The sequence below is a fragment of the Panthera uncia genome, chromosome C2, assembly GCF_023721935.1.
Source record: "Panthera uncia isolate 11264 chromosome C2, Puncia_PCG_1.0, whole genome shotgun sequence".
Taxonomy (NCBI): Eukaryota; Metazoa; Chordata; class Mammalia; order Carnivora; family Felidae; genus Panthera; species Panthera uncia.
The window spans coordinates 111,008,894-111,020,109 of record NC_064810.1 but is presented as its reverse complement, the minus strand read 5'-3'; positions in this window follow the sequence as shown (position 1 = coordinate 111,020,109).

Genomic DNA, 11,216 nt, shown 5'->3' with positions numbered 1-11,216 from the left:
TTTCACTAGGCTCCACAAAAGATAGAGAGCAGTTATACCCTTTCTTCAGGACCATGGATGGCCACCACCCTACATTTCTATTATTAAAAGGACCTCTCAAGGGGCGCCTGGGTGGCTCAGTTGGTTAAGCGTCCGACTTCAGCTCAGGTCATGATCTTGCGGTTCGTGGGTTCGTGCCCCACATTGGGCTCTGAGCTGATAGCTCGGAGCCTGGAGCCTGCTTCGGATTCTGTATCTCCCTCTCTCTCTGCCCCTCCCCTGCTCACATTCTGTCTCTCAAAAATACATAAACATTAAAAAAATTTTTTAAAAAAAGGACCTCTCAGGCAGTGACACACTGGTAAATAAGTACCAGATCGTTGAAAAAATATAAACCACTGATTCTTTGTTTGCCAATTGGTGTGATGTAAATAGTCTTACTATGGCCAATTTCATCCTACCAAGGTGATGCCAGTGGACTTGGAGATGGGAATCAATGCACACAGTTGGCCTACACTGCTTGGGGGAGTCTGGCCAGCTCCAGGACACCATCGCCTCAAGTGACCGGCATAACAGACATCTGCTCTGAGGGCACCTCTCGTCTTTGCTACCAGAGAACTGCTGGAAGCCTCTTTTAAGTAAGTAAATAAGTAAAGTACACTCCGTTATATACTTACAAACTGGGAATATACCAAACAGTATATTCTCTAAACATTATCAAAATAAAGCTTCTGCTACCCAGTTTTTCTGTACTTATCAAACACCTTGGAGAACCAGGTTTATTTTTTGTGTGTTTAATTATTAGGTTAAAACAAACTATGCCCATCACTTAAAGCACCTCCTTGTAACCAACTCCGTTACCTCTATCCTTTCTTCCTCCCTTTGTCCTTCTCTCCCTCCTTCTGCCTTCCTTTGTAACTGCTGGGGAAAAGGAGACATTGAGAAGCCACGTCCACTGTGCAGGCAGGCTGGACTCCATTCCTAGATCCCCAAGACTCGGGTTTTATATGTTGTTTAAAGTTGTGTGATATTTCTTTTTTTTTCTTTTTTAACTGTATTTCTTTTGAGAGAGAGAGAGAGAGAGAGAGAGTGCAAGTGAAGGAGGGGCAGAGAGAGAGGGAGAGGGAAAGAACCCCAGGTAGGCTCCATGTGTCGGTGTAGGGCCTGATGTGGGGCTCCATCCCATGGCTGTGAGATCATGACCTGAGCTGAAATCAAGAGTCAGATATTTAATCGACTGAGCTACCCAGATGCCCCTGAAGCTGTGTGATATTTCAGAGGGGAACCTCTTGTTAAGCATTTAGGCCAGAGGTTGTAATCAGTATCTGGTGACATCAGTTTCCTTTAGGGATCTCAATTTATAAATTATGATATACATTTGCTTTAATATCAAAATTGCCTCAAAAGAGTATCGCGGGGGACTCCCGGGGGGCTCAGTCGGTTAAGCATCCAACTTTGGCCAGGTCATGATCTAGTGGTTCATGCGTTTGAGCTCCACGTCGGGCTCTGTGCTGACAGCTCAGAGCCTGGAGCCTGCTTCAGATTCTGTGTATCCCTCTCTCTGCCCCTCCCCTGCTCCCTCTCTGTGTCACTCTCTCAAAAACAAACAAACAAACAAACAAAAAAAACCAGCACTCAAAAAAAAATAAGTATCTCAGGATTAAAAAAAAAAAACAAACCCCAAAGAAATACCAAGTTATACTATAATCATCCCCTGCCCTCTTTTCAGTGGCTGTTTTGAAAGATGACAGTGCTAAGCTAGTCTGCCCCCAGGCCCTGCCCCCTGGCACAGAGAGGGCCACTCTTCTGGGGCAGCTTCTTCCCACCACATTTCCCTTGTCTTCTGGGGATTTTGCCCGTGGCCTTCAACACATGTGGTGAGATAAAATTTAGTCAAAATAGGGGAAGCTTATAAGATCCCTGTTTTTATTCAACGTATTTTTATCCCGAGCTTACTGTTATGCCCAGAATTCGTGATCCCCAAAGACCACTAGGGAGCCGAGTCCGATGCAAAAGCAAAGAGCCTTTATTTGAGCTAGCTCGAGCTCAATCCCCTACCTGCACCGACGCAGCGGTGAGATACCAGGGAGAGAGAGCGAGTTTCAAAAGCACAAAGGTTTTATAGGGGTCTAGGGGCAGTTGGTGAGGTAATGGCTGTTGCCTCAGCCGATTGGCTGGGGAAGGGTCGGAGACCTGTTACGCAGGTCGCTGGGCGTGTTTTGATCAGGAAGTTTGAACGGGTGAGCGGGAGGTTACTCAAGGGGAGGAGGCGCGGTCTGAGGTTTCTGTGATTTTCCCGGAAAAGGGGTCATGTCGGGGACATAGTCACTCTAGGTGGAGAACACAGAACAAGATGGAGTCGGCCGGCGTAGGCCCGCCCTTTCACTTACAATGTGCCAGGCAGTGTACTAAGTGCTGACATCTATCAATGAACAAAATAGACAAAATTCCTATCCTCATGGAGCTTACGACGTAGAGAGGAGGGGCGAACAATGAATGAATGAATGAATGAATGAATGAATGAGTGCCGTCCAAACAAGAACCGATACCCTGCTGAGGCAGTGTTCACTTTTTGCTAGAGGAAGCAGAAGAATCTTGGAGTCTTACAGAAAGACTCCAAGACTTGGTTATCCCACCGTACACTCCTGAAGCGCAGTGTTTGGGTTCCGGGAGGTGGGGGAACAGTGATCCGGAGCAGCTTTGATGCCACACCTTCCATGGCCCCTCAAGACTCAAACTCGGAGGTTTGGGAACATTGCCAGGCACCCTGGTCTAAGGGCCCTTTGAAACAGCAGCTGGTGTCCTTTCCTCTCACCCACCAAGCCTCATGTCTTGCACTAAGGTAGCATACACAGGTGACCATGGAACAGAGAGGGGAGGGAGCCCCAGATAAAACCAGAAGCCCTAGGTTGAAGTCCTGGCCTTGCAAGGTACCACTTGTAACATTTCAAGTAGCTTCCTTACCTTCCCTGAATCTGTAGCCTCACCTGGAAAACAGCTACTAAATCCAACTTCAAGATCATTGAGAAGCTTCCAATAGCTGATACAAGGGAAAGCATGTTGTAAACCTAACACGTCATTTAAATGCAATCTTTTAAATATTATTTTGATCATGAGCTAAAACATACAGTGACCGATGTGAGTCAGTCTGGAAATTTGTCATTTCTTTCTCTCTCTTGCTATGTAAATGACATTTCCAGTACAATAGTAGACACTGAAGCTATTTTCAAGTGGGAATTAAAAAATGTTTATTTTTGAGAGAGCACACGTGGGGGAGGTGCAGAGAGTGGGGGACAGAGGTTCCCAAGTGGGCTCCATACTGACAGCAGCGAGCCCCATGTGGGGCTCAAACTCACGAACTGCAGGATTATGACCTGAGTTGAAGTCAGGCACTCAATTGACTGAGGCACCCCAGTGCCCCTCAAGTGGGGATTTAAATCAAATATTAAGGAAGCATCTAAAGTAGCTGGCAGTGGTAGTGTGAGACTTCTGTGTGAGTGTGAACCTTGTCTGTTGTAGCAGAGGGCTCTTGGGATTTGACGTAATAGAAAGGTCACAGTGGGTACTTCCTTGTGCCTGGTGGCTGGAAGGAATAAGGGGCTCCCAGGATGCTGTGGGGCTCAGGTGGAGGTGGAGTGGGTGGGTGACAGAATGTTCAGGTGCGGGAGTGTTGGAGGAAAGACTGCCTTAGTCAATGTGGATCGTGGCCTTGTACAAGTCTGAACCTCCCTGCCGTCTCGCATCAAATTCTGTTGTATGGAATTCAGGGGGAACACCATTTCTTATAGTTGTGAATTGTACATTCAAGATGCCCCTGGTTGTAACCAAATAACAAACTTAATTTGTTTGTCTGATGCCACAACGTTACCATCATTTTATAGGCAACCTTCTTGGGTCACGCTCGGGATGTTTATTGATGCTCTAAAAACATCCAATTTATGTCAAGGCATTTGCATGAATGAAATGGGCAGTTTTAAAATTCGGTAATTAAGAAATCTTTACAGCTGGGGAGGCGGAGTGCAGAGGAGAGAGACAGCAATTAACAAAGCTTGGACCTAAAACATTGTTGGGAAACATCTATATTCTTTCCTACTATATCCTGAAAGTGTTATTGACACATTGTGCCTAAAAATATATGTTGGGGGTAGCTGGCTGGCTCAGTCAGTGGAGCATCTGACTCATGATCCCAGGGTCATGAGTTCAAACTCCACTTTGGACATGAAGCTACTTAAAAATAAATAAATAAATAAACAAATAAATAAGCAAGCAAGCTAAATTCTTAGCTATTAAACTTCACTAAAGTTTGAGTCACTTTTTTTTCTCCTTGATGATTGTTTCACTACTGTCTGAGGGAGCTTTAAGTAGTTAATGAAATTCCTATCTTCTTAAATAGTTTTGGAAATAGATTATGGGTTGTAGTTATTTAAAAATGAGAAAACTGAAGCTCAGGAAGGGAATACTGTTTTCTTCTGAAACAAAATGACAAGCCAGACTTATTACAAGGAGTCTGCTTTTCTTTTCTTTTCTTTTTTTAATGTTTATTTATTTTTGAGAGAGTGAGAGAAAGAACATGGGCCGGGGAGGGGCAGAGAGAGAGGGAGACACAGAATCCCAACCAGGCTCCAGGCTCTGAGCTGTCAGCACAGGACCCGACACAGGGCTTGAGCTCATGGACTGCAAGGTCATGACCTGAGCCAAAGTCGGACGCTTAACCGACTGAGCCACCCAGGCGCCCCAGGAGTCTGCTTTTCTGACTAAACAGGTACGTTACGGTTTTCTAGAAAACATACACAGTTACTAGGCTATACTGTTTTCTGTCTTCTCTGGGAAACCTGCTCCTTATCAGTCTGTCTTGAGACACTCTGGAGGGTCTGTCCGTTCTCCCTCTTATCATCCTCCACCTCCTCTTTTCTCTCCCCCCTCCACACACCCATCAACGTCACCCCTGCTTCAATCTCTATTCTTTTCATCAAAAGAGGGAACTGTTTGATTAGATCACCAAAAGATAACCTTTCTATCAACACCAAAGGACTGATTTAATCTATTTCTCGGGCCAAAAGATGACTCACGAGGAAGTTTGGGAAAAGGAGCAGAGAGAAATGGAAGGCACTGCATTTTACGGTTCTAAGAATTGTTTACTTAGTAGCAGACTCCATGTAATCAAAACTATCAAAAAGCTCCCTGACGATCTGGGGAGAAGCAGCTGGGGGGGGAAAAAAACACACACACACAAAACAGCTCAGATGTGGCCTGTTGGTTGGAACGTAAATTTCCTTGCTGGTTCCTGGAAAGGGGTGCCACGCTGAGGGCAGAACAAGGAGATCCATCGTACCTCACATCCCCGGAGCTATTAAATTCTTGCGCAACAATTTCATCGTTTCTCTTAATGCTAGCATAGCAGCCTCAACCCGAGTGTGCAGGGCATGGTGACCCAGACCCTGACAAGGAGCAAAGTATTTTCTGTGATGTACCATTTGTTTCGAAATGGGAAATCTCATTCCACAGAAGAAATTCCAAATTGGCTCCTCATTTTACATGCCGATAGCTTCAGGCAGCTGTAACTAACTTTAAGTAGTGATTACAGCCACGTACACAGCTTTCTGCATTTTTATTAAGTTTGTTAAATTCAGGCCTTGGAGTATATTATCGATGATGTTATTCTGAACTGGATTCAGTTAGGAAATGACTCAGCGTGCACTGGCACACACACCTCGTCCGTGATCTGGCACTGCTTGTGTTCTGACAGTGTCCTGTGAATCACCCAATAGCAATTGGGTTCAATGACAGTGACAGTTGAGTTCACTTAGCCAGCTCATTTGCACACCTTGTCCCTCCCCGGTGGTTTTAAATTGCTTAGTTAGTGAATCTGTCTTACTTTTAAGCAGCGGCCAAGCGGGTTGCTCACCTGCCACTTTTGTTTTGCCCATCGGGGGCTCGTCTTTCTGCCTGGTCAAGTCTGATTAGTTCTTGCACAACGTGGCTCCAGGAGCTGCTGCCCAGGGGCAACCTGTGTGTTCCCTGCAGCACATCTCATGCCGGCACTGGCCATTTAAGCACTAAGGGGAGGAGGCAAGAGTGCAGTGAACTTGGGTGTCACCGGGAGCACCCAAGGGACAGGAAGGGGCCAGTTGCATCCCTCCTGTGGGGTTATAATCTCACGTAAAACAAAAGCTAATTAGAGGTGAAAGGACTTGATCAGACTGAGGAGAGTCTGAGTTCAGGGTATGAGACAGGGCAAAACGCCAGTCTCTTTGTAGGGAGCTGTGTTGGTTACATTGGGGATGGGGGGATGGAGATGAAATCCGACCACCTCCCTCCCCCAGAAGTAGGTTTGCCTTTCCAAAGGTGTTGTTTAGAGGCAGAGATGTTTTGTCTCTGCAAATCTATCAGATCCTTATTATTTTACTGTGGTCCCTTTCACAGGAATGGTTTTGGTACCCTTTATAAATAGCTGTTTTTTTTTTTTTTTTCTTTTATCAACAGCTTTATTGACCTATAATTTACATTCCATAAAGTTTACCTGTTTAAGTGTTCTCCAGTATATGGACAGAGTGTGTAACCATCATCATAATCTAATTTTAGAAAATTTCATCATCCCCCGAAAGGAGACTTGTACCTATTAGCAGCCACTCTCCATCCCCCTCCCCACCCACCCTCTCTCCTTTCCCCTTCCCCGCCTCCCCCTTCCCTGCCCTAGGCAACCACTGCAACCACTAATCTACTTTATGCCTCTAGAGATTTGACTATTCTAGTCATTCTTTGTAAATGGAAACATACAATATGTGGTCTTTTACAACTAAGTTCTTTCATTTAACATAATTTTTTGTAATTCCCCTATGTTATAGCCAATTATGATATAGTTATCTATGTATGCTATTCCTTTTTATGGCTGATGAATATTCCATTATAGAGATCTATGATTTTTTGTTTATTCATTTATCAAGTGATAGACCTTTAAGTTGTTGCTACTTTTTTGACTATTATAAATCACGTTGATATAAACACTTGCGTGCAAGTTTTTTGTGTGGACATATGGTTTTGTTTCTCTGAGGCATATACCTAGGAGTAGGATTACTAGGTAATATGGTGACTCTATGTTTAACATTTTGAGGAATGGCCAAACTGTTCTGCAAAGTGACTGTGCCATTTTATATTTCCACCAGGAATGTGTGAGTGTTCCAATTTCTTAGCATCCTCAGCAACTTGTCTTTTTGAGTAGAGCCATCCTAGTGAGTGTAAAGTGTATCTCATTACTCTAATAACTCATAATGTTGAAAGCACTTTATGTGCCTATTTAGCCATTTGTAGGTTTTCTTTGGAGAAATGCCTATTCAAATTACTTGTATATTAAAAATTGGATTTTCTTCTTCCCATTGAATTGTGCAAGTTCTTTGTATATTTTGGATACAAAATATCAGATAGGTGATTTCAAATGTTTTCTCCCGGCTCATGGGTTGTCTCTCCTCGATGGTGTCCTTTGAAGCACAAAAATTTTAAATTTTGAGAAAGTCCAACTTATTAATCTTGTCTTTCATTGCCTGTGTTTTTGGTATTGCATCGAAAGTATCACTACCTAATACAAAATCACAAAGGTTTATTCCTATACTTTCTTCCAAAAGTGTTATAGTTTTAGCTTTTACATTTGAATCTATGATCTGAGTTAAATTTCTGTATATGGTGTGAAGTAGGGATCCCAAATCATTTATTGCATGTGGATAGCCAGTTGTCCTAGCATCTGTTGAAAACACCATTCTTCACTCCATTGTCTTGGCTTCTTTGTCAAAACTCAATTGACCATAAATTTTAGGGTTCATTTCTGGGCCCATAATTCCATTCCATTGATCCATATGTCTATCCTAAACATTCTCTTTAGACAAATCTTTTTATTTAACTACAATATACGTATACAAAAGAGCCCAAATTTAAGCATATAATTTTTGAAAAATTTTGCAAGGGAATGCAGCTGTGTAGCCAGCACTCAGACTTAGAAATATAACATTACTGTGGTGCCTGCGTGGCTCAGTCGGTTAAATGTCCAACTTTGGCTCAGGTCATGATCTCACAATTCGTGGGTTCGAGCCCCACATCAGGCTCTTTGCTGGCAGCTCAGAGCCTGGAGCCTGCCTCTGATTCTGTGTCTCCTTCTCTCTCTGCCCCCCCCCCCCTCAAAAATAGATAAACACTAAAAAGTAAATTAAAAAAGGAAATAAAACATTACTGCTAACCCACTAACCCCCTTGAACTCCTCCTAGTCACTGCCCCCAAAGGTACCTACCCTCCTGACTTTATCACTATAGATTAGTGTTGTCTGTTTTTGTACTATATATAAATGGAACCACATAGCATGTACTATTTCCTGTTTGTTTTTTTTCTTCAACATTATGTTTGTGAACTCTATCCATGTTGCTTCATGTAGCAATAGTTTATTAGTAACTACTGTGATTTTTTAATACCGTATTAAAAAATATGCCATTTAAGGATCTTCGTAATTCAACAAAGCAATATTTTCCAAATGACAAATACATGGGAAAGATCCACTTAAAGTGCAGTATACATGAATGGATTTTTATGTAACAGAGTTTGAAGAATTCAGTGCTATGATTTCAGTTTCCACACTGCAACTAACCTTTCAAAAATGACAACTTGTAGAGTTTTGGTGTAGTATCAAAGAAGAATAGCCACAAAGCTGTTAAATTTCTCCTTCCTTTTCCAGCTAAATATCTATATGAGGGGTTTTCTTCATGCATTTTAACATAAAAACATATCACAAGAGATTAAATGCAGAGGCAGATATGAGAATGTAGCTGTCTTACATTAAGCTGGGCATTAAACAGATTTACAGAAATGTAAAATAATGACACTCTTTTCACTATTTTTTTCTTTGGAAAATGTAGTTGTCATAACATACCGTCATAGGTTAATATGTAATAAGTTTTAGCTTTGCTATTTTAAATGAATTAATAAATAGTTAAATAATTTTTTAGTTTTAATTTCTAATAGGACAAATATTGATAGATACAACTCAGATAAACAAAATCTCTTTGGGGTCACTGATAAATTCTAAAAGCATAGAAGGGTGCTGAGACCAAAAAGCTTTGAGATCCCCTGGTCTAGTGGGTAGCTAGGCATTTAACACATAAGCTTTGAAATAAGTACATCATTGGAAATCACGGCTAGTGATATAAAGAACAAGGCGCTAAGAGAAATGGACCAGGGAGAACTCTTAGAAGGGGAAAGGCATCTAACCATCTCTAAAGAAGTGGTTTTCAGCAGAGAGCTGAAGAACAAGAGTGAAGAACATTGTGGGCACAGGGAACAGTATACGCAAAGCCCCTGAAGTAGGGATGAGTTGGGCTTGGGTGGAGTGTGGTGATGAGAAGGAGAGTGGCATGACATGAATCAGGAGCCAAATCCTACAGGCTCTTGTCAGTCATGTTAAGATTTTGGCATTTTGTCCTAAGTACATAAAAACGACTATAATATGAATTACTATAATATGATCAGATTCAAATTTAAAAAAGAAAACTGATTGCTGTGTTGGAAAAGAACTAGGGGAGCCTGGGTGGCTCAGTCGGTGGAGCCTCTGATTCTTGATTTTGGCTCAGATCATGATTTCACAGTTTGTGGCATCGAGCCCTGCATCAGGCTCCGCACTGACAGCACAGGGCCTGCATGGGATTCTCTCTCTCCCTCTGCTCCTCCCCTACTCACGCGCATCTGTGCATACTCTCTCTCTCTTTCACTCACTCTCTAATAAATAAACTTAAAAAGAAAGAAAGAAAGAAAAAGGACTAGAAGGGGACAGGAGAGAGCTTGGATAGCTTGTTTTTTTTAATGTTTATTTTAATTTATTTTTGAAAGAGAGAGAGAGCCCAAATGAGCAGGGTAGGGGCAGCGGGAGAGAGAGAATGCCAAGCAGGCTCCATGCTCGGTGCAGAGCTAGATGTGAGCCTCAGTCCCACAACTGCCAGATCACAACCTGAACCAAGATCAAGAGGCCCACACTTAACCAACTGAGCCACCCAGGCACCCCTCAGATGGCTATTTTACTAGTCCAGGGGACAGCAAGTGGTGCCTGCACGAGGAAGGGGGTGGTGCGGATGGAGCTATTTTGAAGTTAACATTTCCTTTTTTTAACTTCATTTATTTATTCTGAGAGAGAGAAAGCACAAGTGGGGGTGGGCAGGCAGAGAGAGGGGAGAAAGAGAATCCCAAACAGGCTCTACGTTCTCAGCATGGAGCACTGTGCAGGGCTCGAACTCCCAAACCATGAGATCATGAGAACCATGAGATCATGACCTGGGCCAAAATCAAGAGTTGGACGCTCAACCAGCTGAGCCACCCAGGTGCCCCTGAAGTTAGCATTTATAGTTCTTGCTGCCCCTCTTGGAGGGGAAGAGAGAAGACTCCTAGGTTAGAGCACTTCTACCCACCATGCTTAGAGACACCAGTTCCAAGTATCCGTTAAAGATTAAATATCCTTTTATATCAATTTTATAATTATTTACTGTGTTTTTAGGTGTGTGACTGAATCGCCCACATTTACTTGATAATTAGAGTTGATAATGAGATTGAAAAAAGTCACTCTTATAGCACCACCTTGTGGACAGTAGTGAGAAGTTTTCTCGTTGGGTTCAGTAGCCGAGAAAAGACACAACGTTCTGAGAGGCTTACCAGTTATCAGCCGCACCAAGTCCTTCTTGGAAGGAGATGGGATATAAGTACATGCCACAGAATTAAAGTTAAACTGGCTATCCGGAAACTAACTGTCTGGATTTATTCAAACGTGATCCCCTCTGCTTGACTTTAACGTCAAGAGTCATTGACTGAAATACCTTTTATTTAGTTATCACCTGATGGCCACCTCTTTTACCTTATCTGCTCCTTCCCTGCCTCTTTCCTAGGCTCATCTTACCTTACTTGACCACTGACCCTGGAATTTGCTCAGTGTTAGGCCCAGCCATCTTCTTGGTTCATATTCTCCTTTAGGCACGTTTATTCCAAACCCTCATGCTACTTCCCATCAGTGACTCCCAGATGTGTTTCTCTTGTTCAAGCTGCTGGTCCTAAGTTCCAGGTCCTTATTTCTAATCCACTGTCCTACCTGTCCAGGTGAATGTTCCGTCCGAGACTGAACTTGGGATTTCTTCGTCTCCAAATCTGCCATTCTTTTAGTGTTTCCCTGTTCCGTGGCGGCACAGTCTTCCAGCAGTTTTCAAATAAGACACTTGGAAGTC